The sequence below is a fragment of the Microtus ochrogaster genome, unplaced genomic scaffold, assembly GCF_000317375.1.
Source record: "Microtus ochrogaster isolate Prairie Vole_2 unplaced genomic scaffold, MicOch1.0 UNK21, whole genome shotgun sequence".
In the NCBI taxonomy this organism is placed as follows: domain Eukaryota; kingdom Metazoa; phylum Chordata; class Mammalia; order Rodentia; family Cricetidae; genus Microtus; species Microtus ochrogaster.
Window position 1 is genome coordinate 5,405,903 of NW_004949119.1, and position 10,259 is coordinate 5,416,161.

A 10,259-nucleotide genomic window follows, 5' to 3' on the forward strand; every position below is an offset into this window, starting at 1 on the left:
CTCTGTAAAATGGCCACCTCCAGTGCCTCGGGTACCCTTGCCTTCCACTCTGTAAAATGGCCACCTCCAGTGCCTCGGGTACCCTTGCCTTCCACCTCCAGTGCTGTGACACAGAGAGATGAAGAAGGAACATTCCAATACCACTTCCACCCAAGTTCTTATGAAAATGCTTTCGTTTTCCATGTTTATATTTTCTTTGCTACATGGCAGGCAGGCTCTTGAATCCAAGATACTAATGGTAAATTACAAGGAGGTTTTTCTAAGCCAGGAAACCCAATAGGTAGCCTCTTTTTAACGTCTCAAATGGGACAGTCACCCTAAGCTCTATTGTGACGGCACCCTAGCCAGACTGAGAAATATATGTGGACTAAGAAAATAAAAAGCAACGGCTGAAGGAACATGAGGGGAATATTGAAGGCTCAACCCACAAGGGAGCTAAGGTTCCCTCACCATTAAAATTGTTTGACTACCCTGACATGTGAAGCTTAATGTTTACTTCAGAGATTTTTAATACATGGTGGATCCTGCACAGGCAAATACGAATTAACCAGGTAAAAATGTAGGGAGAATCAATTAAAGTCAACTTAACCTTAAATAAATATAGCAGGGGGCTGGCTCTTGAGATACGGATATTTCTAATACTCAGTAAGGGTCCCCCAGGGAGATGTAGTAGCCCATGATAAACTCTTGTCCAACTAAGGACAGACACAAGCCAGAAATGTACCCAGACCTGAAAGGAGTGCCCCTACTTCCATCCTCTCTCTTGTTAATTTTTAAAATTCCATGTGTGTGGATGTTTTGCCCGAATGTATGTCTGTACATACCTCTATAGGTACCTGGTGACGAAGGAGGCCAGAGGAGGGTGTCCAGTTCCTGGAACTAGAGTTATAGATAGTTGTGGGGGCCAGAATCAAACCAGTATCTTCTGCTTTTAGCGGATACTCTTAACTGCTGAGCCATCTCTCTAGCCCCATCTCTTCATTTTCTCTTACAGAACCTAACACACCCTTGTTTACACCCTAGAGAGCTAGACTCCCTGAGCTACATCAGTTTGATCTAGGATGGGGCCTTAAAAGAAACGGGCCTGACATTTTTCTTTTCTTTGCACCTGAGCCTGATCTAAATTTGGAGGCAAGAAAAAATAAGGATAGGAAAATGGCCTTTAGCAAGAGATATAAATTATAATATTATCTTACAACTTGACCTCTTTATAGAAGGGGAGGGTATTAGTAGAATTTTCCAGGTCCCCAGCCTTCACTTTCAAGCACATGTTGATTACGGTTACCAGTTTTCAAATAAACAAGTCTAGCCAAGGGGGTAGACACAAGGAAAGGCAGATGCTTCTGTCAGCTTGTTCCTTCTTGATTATGAGGGCCATCCATACCACTGACCTCATAATATGTGAGGGTATCAAAAGATGACCCTCCAAAATCAAGTGTTCCCTCCCAGAGAGCACCCTGAGGCAGGTAGGGAGACCATTACTGACCTTTTGTCAACCTCTGTTTCTAAGAATGACCCACAAATAACTGGACACATCTAGACAAATCTATACTGGCCTTTTTCTTTAATACAGGCCTCTCTCACTATGTAGTTGTGGCTGGATGAGAACTCATTACGTACACCAGTTTGGACTTGAACTCACAGACATCCACCTGCCTTTTTTTTCATGCAATATATTGTGATCATAGCTTCCCTACTTCTCCACTCACCTAACTTCATGACCTTTCTTTCTCTCTCTCTTTAGGAAGAAAAAAAGCAAGCAAGCAAGCAAAAAAAAAAAAAACAGATAAAAAGAAGAAACACACATTAAAAACAAATCCCATAAAAACATAAAATTAGAAATAACATACAAGAAAAGACCAGCAAGACAAAAAAAAATGCTTCAAAAAAAAGCAGCTTAAGACAAAAAGTCTTCAAGAGCACCACTCGGTTAATTTTGTGCGGGCCTGGGCATGGGGCCTTTGAGGTTAATATAACCAGTAAAACTCCGTTGCAGAAATGGGGCACCATTTGTTGTCTGAGGTTTTCTGTCTTGCCCGGTTCCTGCAACTGTTAAGTCCCAAAGATATCACACAGAGGTCTACATTAGTTATAAATGGATTGGCTCACTAGCTAGGGCTTCTTATTAACTCTTATAGCTCATATTAACCCATTATTCTTGTCTATGTTAGCCACATGGCTTGGTACCTTTTTCAGTGAGGCAGTCACATCTTCCTTCTTCTGTGTCTGGGCAGGACTGCAGAGGAATGGGCTTTCCTCTTCCCAGAATTCTCCTGTTCTCATTGCCCCACCTCTACTTCCTGTCTGGTTGTCCCACCTATACTTCCTGCCTGTCTACTGGCCAATCAGTGTTTATTTAAAACATAATTGACAGAATACAGAATTGTCCTACACCACTGGGACCCCACCTGGCTTGAACCTGTGCAGGCACTGTGCATACTATCACAGTCTCAGTGAGTTCATATGTGTGTTGGTCCTGTTGTGTCTGGAAGACATTATTTTGTTGATGTCATCCACGCCCTCTGACTCTTAAAATCTTTCCACTTCAACTTCTGCATAGCCCCCTGAGTCCTGAGGAAAGGATTTGGTGAAGACATCATAATTAGAATTGAATGTTCCAAATTATCTCACTCTGCGCATTGTCCAGTGGTGGGTCTCTGTGTTCATTGCCATCAACTGCAAGAGTAGATGCTCTGATGATGGCTGAGTATAGCGGAGTGTTGTTAGGAGTCATTCTATTGCCAGGTTCCTTTAGCGGAACACTAGCATGCTTTCCTCCTAAGCCAATGGCCTATCTAGTTTCAGGTTCATAGCTACCCAGGCAGTATTCAGATGCCTGGGGGCAGTCATGGGTTCCATCTCATGCAGTGGGCCTTATATCCAATCAGAGAGTGGCTGGTAACTCCCACAACACTTGTACCACTATTGCACCAGCTCTCGACAGCATGCACTAACAATGGCTTAGAGAATGTGAGCAGTATAAAAGAAATGTACTATCTTTTCTATCGAAGGATTAAACAAGACAAAAATTTCATTTCAAAGAACTGTAAAGAAGACATTTGGCAGAAAGTCAAATTTTTTTCAGGTCCCGCATTCCTTGAAACCCAAATATGTGCATTTTGGACTAAAGATTGCATTTGCTTATTAGCTGGCCTCTTTAAATCAACCAGTCACATAAGAATATGAGGCTGAGCTCTGACAACCCAGAGTGAAGCACAGGACCCCTTTGCACTTAGAATAAAAGCCCAGTGGGGCCTCTGTTGGTTGTGTTTCCTTGTTTCCTTGGTTTGGCGTGGCACCCTTTGGCAGAAGTAAAACTTTTTGCCTTACCCAAATACTTGGGTTTTGTGATCAATTTCTTGAATTTTAGACCCATTTCTAATAGAGAATAAAAATGTATGTCCGTTGTGTTTTGCTTTTGCCCACACTTGATCTGAAATGTTACACAGAAGTTAGAGGTATCACATTGGTGTAACTTACCTTTCAGGTGCTCAGTAACCTGGAGGCTTATGCCTCCAGGGATAAAAGGGATAAAGGGGGCTATATTTTGCCCTGGCCCTCTAAGGTCAAGTAAATCCCAGAGGAGTATAAATCATGTTGCTAAAAGAGGCCTACTTCTCCCTAGACCAAAATGTCCCCTGAGGACCTCAACCAGATTCAACAAAAAATGGTTAATTTTAGACAGCATTGAGTTCTTGAATACCCATCATGGAAGTGTAGTCAAAGACTACTTTTTGAATATTTACTTTACAAACCAATGTGTATGTACATGTGTGAAGGTGCCTGCTGAGACCAGTGGAGCGAGAGTTACATACAGTTGTGAGCCACCCCTACATGGGTTTGGGTAACCAAACTTGGGTCTTCAGCAAGAGCAGTGTGGGGTCTTAACTCTTAGCTCTGCCATCAGCTTTTCTGTTTGGGTGGTAGACAAGTACATAAAAATATTTGATAAGTGAAGTGTAAAATCCATTGTGGAACTCAGAATAGCTGTTCTAGCTAAAAAGCTCATTGAAATTGATAGACTTTGGGTCTGGTTAATTTTGGTGTGTGATCTTTTCTATTTGCATGGATTTTTATAATAGAATTTATTTTTAAAGTATATACACACACATTGGGGGAAAGTCTCTTTGAAAAATAATGTTAAATAAAATTGGATATTACATGTGAAAGAATGAAATTCTTTATTTCCCACCCTGCAAAAAAATCAACACAAAATGGACCAAAGGCTTTGATGTAAAATATGAAAAAAACCCTGAGATTGTTGGAGGAACACAGGGAAAATACTTGAGGATTTCTTCATGGGCAAAATAATCCCTAGAGCTGACAAGTGGGACCACCTGAAATGAAGAAGCTCCTCTTAGGAAGGAAAAAATTACTCAAGCAAAGAGAGAGACTACGGGATGGGAAAAAGTCTTTGCCAGGTCTACATCTGACATCATATAAAAAAAAGTCATCTGATAAATGAGCTAATGAACTGAACAGACTGTTCTCAAAGGAAGAAGTATAAATGCCCAATAAGTGATTGAAACCCGTGTTCAGCATCTTCAACATGTTTAAGCCATCAAAAATGCAAATAAAAACTCTTTTGACCATCCATCTCACACTAATTGGAATGGTTACCAAGAAAACAAATGGTGCTGAAGATGCCGGGAAAGAGGAATATTTATACACAGTCTGGTGCAGCCACTATGGAAATCCTCACAGCAGAAAGCAAAACTACCATATGATCCAGCTATCCTACTCCTGGGTATATATCTAAAAGATTGTGAATCAGTGCATCATGGAGATACAATAGCCCAGATGGAAACTAGAGAAATAAGCCAGACTTGGAAACAGTATTTTCTCTTATCGGTGGAATCTAGATTTAAATTTAAATGTGAGTGTACATAGATAAATGGATGGACAGAAAGATTCTAGTTAAAATAGAAGAACTATGAAAGTTGAGGATGAGGCCCTAGAGGTTGATGATAGACAGACAGATCTAATGGGAGAGAGAGACTGAAGGACTAGGAAAGTTGAGGAAGATACCCAACAGTCAATGGCAGGACACAGTGAAGAACGACCTCTGGAGCCCGACCTTTTCTGAGAGGACCATCCTTCCATTGCTATCTCTGTGCCCCCTCATGCAGTACATTTCCTTGTTTCTATTATCCTTGGCATATGTGACCCAGATGGACTTCTGGTTGGTTCTGTCAATATCAAAAGGGGTGGCCACTCAAGCTCCCAGAATGAACCTCCCTCTTAATAGCCTCCAGCTTTGCAATTAATTTCAAGATTTGCTCTTATCCAGGGAGAAAGGACCAGGCTCCAGACCTGCTGGGTTCCAGCTTCCAGGCCTGGGGTGTCCTCTACCCTCAAAGTGGCACTTCCTACAAGCCTTCATTAATCCCAAGCACTAACCTGCTGTAGAAAGTCTTACAGCTAGTGGTTACCCGCCCACTGGGGCGAGGCCTCTTCTATATGCTGATGCAGAGCCTGCGTCCAGCCTCTTTTCTGGTTGTGGATTTTGGTTTCTGATCTCCATTCCAGCAGAAGATTCTGATTTATGGATGGGATAATAGATTAGTATGAGCTTACTCACACTAATAATAATAGCAATAGAGTGAATACTTGTGAGTTATTATTTATAGGCAATTACATAGGTATAGATTCTTATATATTAATACAAAGTTAAATAATATTGAATATTGTATACATGCATGCTTCTACCTCTGTTTAAAATATCTTTATATATTGACATATATTTATCATACTGCAATGTACATTTCTACCTCTGATCAAGATACTATACATTGTTTACATTTTGAGGCCATTGTCCTCATTTGTTACACAATTGTTTATTGTATAATATTCTAATGTAAAGTCTTAGTCTTTAAGTAATATAGGTATTAAAAAGTCATCTATGTTTGTCATATAGTTATACTAATAAGGTTCTTTAGATGCATAGAGATTATATTTTGCATAGATAGGTAATCTTCAACCGCTTCAAAGAGCTGTAGAATATGAGATTTAAATAACTTAGAGTTCTGTTGAAGTGAGACATGATTGCTCCTGGCAGCACCGATCTATTCCTGAGAGAATGTTGAACACCAAAGACACTCTACTTGGAGCTTGTTTTTTTTCTTGGCAAAACTGGCCTTTGGGCAAAGAAATGCCCATGCCTCATCCACTGACAAGATATATAGTATCCGAAAATGGATAAGCAGGACTGTCAAATCTTGCCAAGACAGGGAAAGACAGTTTTGAAAAAATTCCTGCCTTTAAAAATGGTCTGTCCCTGGATGGAAGTGGGTGGTCCTTGGACTTCCCACAGGTCAGGAAACCCTGATTGCTCTTCAAGCTGATGAGGGAGGGGGGACTTGATCGGGGGAGGGGGAGGGAAATGGGAGGTGGTGGCGGGGAGGAGGCAGAAATTGTCAATAAATAAATAAATAAATAAATAGCCGGGCGATGGTGGCGCACGCCTTTAATCCCAGCACTTGGGAGGCAGAGGCAGGCGGATCTCTGTGAGTTCGAGACCAGCCTGGTCTTACAGAGCTAGTGCCAGGACAGGCTCCAAAGCCACAGAGAAACCCTGTCTCGAAAAACCAAAATAAATAAATAAATAAATAAATAAATAAATAAATGAAAAAATTACTTGATAAAAAAATAAATAAAAATGGTCTGTCAATTATTCTAGGCCTTAGCCAAAGTTGATTGCTTCAGCGTTGCAAATGACACTTTGGGTGACTGCCCAGGTAGCCAGTTGTTTCTGTCATTTGTTGCACATTTTGAAAGTTGCTTGACTGCACTTCCTGCTTAGTCAAGTAATATTTTCCTTCTCCGGTCTTTGATGGGGTTGAAGACTAGAGAGATGTAGTTAATTTCTTCTCATGACTTGGCCAAGTTTGAAGGCGTAAGTCACAAACAATGCCACACCAGTTTAAAATTACGATTAATAGGGTGGTATTTATTCAAAGGGGAAAAAACTTACAGATAACCGTCCCAGACAATAGCCCTCTGCACAATCGGGAAGGAGTCTAGTCGCTGGAAACGGAGCAGGAAGCGAAGAGAGCGAGAAGGGAAGTGGCCGCTTTTTTAAAGGGAGAGAGACCATGCCCCAATGGGCTGGTATCTCAACAGCTATAGGCTGGAGGAGCGGAAGGACCTCCCACAACACAAGTTATTTATTATATAAGACTTAAACTAGTTAGGATAGGAAATTTAAACAAAAGGGGGAGGTGCTGTAGGAAGTCTTACAGCTAGTGGTTACCCATCCACTGAGGCAAGGTCTCTTATACTATATATGCTGATGCAGAGCATGCATACGGCCTCTCTGTTCGAGTTGCGGATTTCAGTTTCTGATCTCCGTTCCAGCAGAGGATTCTGATTTGTGAGTTTACCCCTAAGTAAATAAGCATCTATTTCTCAATTCTGAGCTAGTGTGGGATTTCTTTTAAGTGTCCTTCTTCACTAACCCTTCCAGAACTATTTCCATCACAGAATCCTAAAGGATGGCACAGCAAGCGGCCTTAGAGGTGGTTGTGGTTTGAATGTGAAATGTCCCCCCAAAATTCATGCATTTGAACACTTGGTTTCTAGATGATAGCAGTGTTTGGGGAGGTTGTGGAACCCTTGGGAAGCGGATCCTTGCTAGGGGAAATACATCACTCACTGGGGAGTGGACTTTGATGTATTATAGTGTTGTGCCCATAGTCTAACACCCCCCCCCCAAAAAAAAAACACAAAGAGACCAGATCCAATGCAAAAGCAGAGTCTTTTTAATTATAAGTTAACTTGGGTCTTCTGTCTGTCCAACACAGTTGGTAGTGTAGGAGGGACCCCAAGCTGCAGTATATATTGGGGTAGAGCAAGAGGGTTATCTGGGGATCTGCTAGTTGCATAGTAACAGTCTCAGGACTGGCACACCGCTGGGCTGGGGGAACCTGTCCTGAGCTGATTGGTCGACTGCAGCTGCAGAAAGGTTGCTATACCAGGAGGCCATGTATGGGGGTGGGGTTACTGCATTCCACCACCATCAGTAAAGCACATCTAGAACACACCAACTAACTTCTGATTGGTTCCATATCACATGGAGGACACCTGGCAGCTTTTTCCCAGTAATCAGGGCAAGGTAGGGCAAGGTAGGGCACGGCTGGGGCTTAGCACATCCTGCTGAGTCAGGGGCCTACATCTTGCTGGTTCTTTTTTGCAGTCTGTCATGGCTGTCAAAGTGGGGGACTGAATGAGGGTCTGGGCCCTTCAATACCTTGGCCCCACTTCTTGTTTCCTCTCTGCTTCCAGACTGCAGAGGCAAAGCATGTGGCCAGTCTCCTGCTCTTGCTGCCACACCTTCCCCAGCATGCTCCCCAGTGTGAGCCAGAGGAAAGGCTGCCTTCTGCCGGTCTCTGTTCAGGAGAAATGGAACTGATAGAAAGACCATGTTTCACTCTATTTGGGCACAAATACCAAGACTGAGGATAACATGTCAGGTTGGCCTTTCCACTGAGCCACCCCATACAATGCCACATTGGGCACAGACCCACGTGCTGTGGCCACATCCAGTACAGTGTAGCAAGACAAACCTCGAAAGCCCCCTCTCATGGCATCTTGCAGCATGGCTATAGGGCTGCCCTGATAGTCATTAGTGCCTTTAGAAACAGCCTGTGGTCTCAGAGACAAATGTAGCCATCTGCTTCAAAAGGAAAAAGAAAAGTCCCTGTAGATCTGGGAGAGACAGAAAAGCCTAAAAAATAGTAGATCATGTTACGGTGTTAGAAGTAGGAACTGCTAAGGTTTGTTTTTGATCATGATTAAATGCAAGAGAAAAGGTTTCCACTCTGAGGATGATACACGATCTGGGCTAACAGGACTCAATAGTGTACCCTTGTGGCCTTGAGTATCTATCTGGACAAGCCCGGGCAAGCCTAATCTACCTTCCTTCAAGTGTCAAACTTTCACATAGCTCTGTAGGGTGACAATAAGACCAACATGGAACTTGTGACAGGAAGGAATGAGGGAGGCAGCAACACCAAGTCTGCCTCCATTGGTCTGACCATCACACTAGCACAGGGTTTTGGAAGAGGATTCTATCCCTGGGGCCCACACAAACAGAAGGGGCAGATGGCTCAGTAGGTTAAGTGCTTTGTTGTGTAAGTCTAAAAACATAGTTCAGATCCCAGCACCCATGCTAAAAAGAAAAAATAAAGCAGAGTCAGAGGTGGCAATGTAAACCCACAACCCCAGAACTGTAAAATGTAGACAGGAGAATTCTTGGGACTTAACGGCCAGAGAGTCTAGAAAAAGAGTGAGCTCTGGGTTCGATGAGACCCTATCTCAAAAAGAGTGAGCTCTGGGTTCGATGAGACCCTATCTCAAAAAGAGTGAGCTCTGGGTTCGATGAGACCCTATCTCAAAAAGAGTGAGCTCTGGGTTCAATGAGACCCTATCTCAAAAAGAGTGAGCTCTGGGTTCGATGAGACCCTATCTATCTCAAAAACTAAGGTGGAGAGTGACAATGGAAGACTCCTGACACTGATCTCTGACCTTTACACACACTCACAGGCAAGTGTGCACACATGCACACATACACGAACATGCAAATAATAAAAAGGAGTAGCAGAGGCAGGCTTCACCCTTGGTCTGAGACTTGTCTCCATGTAACCACAGACCATGACTCTCCCTCCACTTTCTCAATTCTTCCAGCACCTGGGACTTACACTTGCCTTCACTGCAGGCTGCTTCTGCGGTCCTGTAGTTCTGGGTACTACAATGTGATACTCTGAAGTTTTGACAACAGGGTCCTGAGCCAGGTAGGGCACTTCCAACCTGGTGCTTCATATAGCACACTTAATTTAATGGGGACACATCAGGTCCAAAACGCTCAGTTCACTCTCCTCTTTATTTCGCACAGCACAACTTCATACCTGGAAGCCTAAACACAAGGACTTGGTGGCTGCATAGCTGCAACCACCATCTAATGCACCTCTTGGCAGATGATAGACAGCAGGGCATGACAGGAGGCTTGCAGAGGAGGATGCATCAGGTAACAGACTACTGATTATCAACAAACCTCCTTCATCAGCCAGAGGACTGCAGGCTCCAGTTCTACATGGGTCCCTGTGGAGAAGAGCAGCACAGGCCTACTTCTGGAGAAAAGGAAGGTGAGGGAGAAGGAAAGAAGCTACATGCAAGTTGAGCAGAATGGATACCTGCATCCACCAGTATATGCACACAGAACGGTACATACATCCATCAGTATCTGCACACAGAATGGGTAC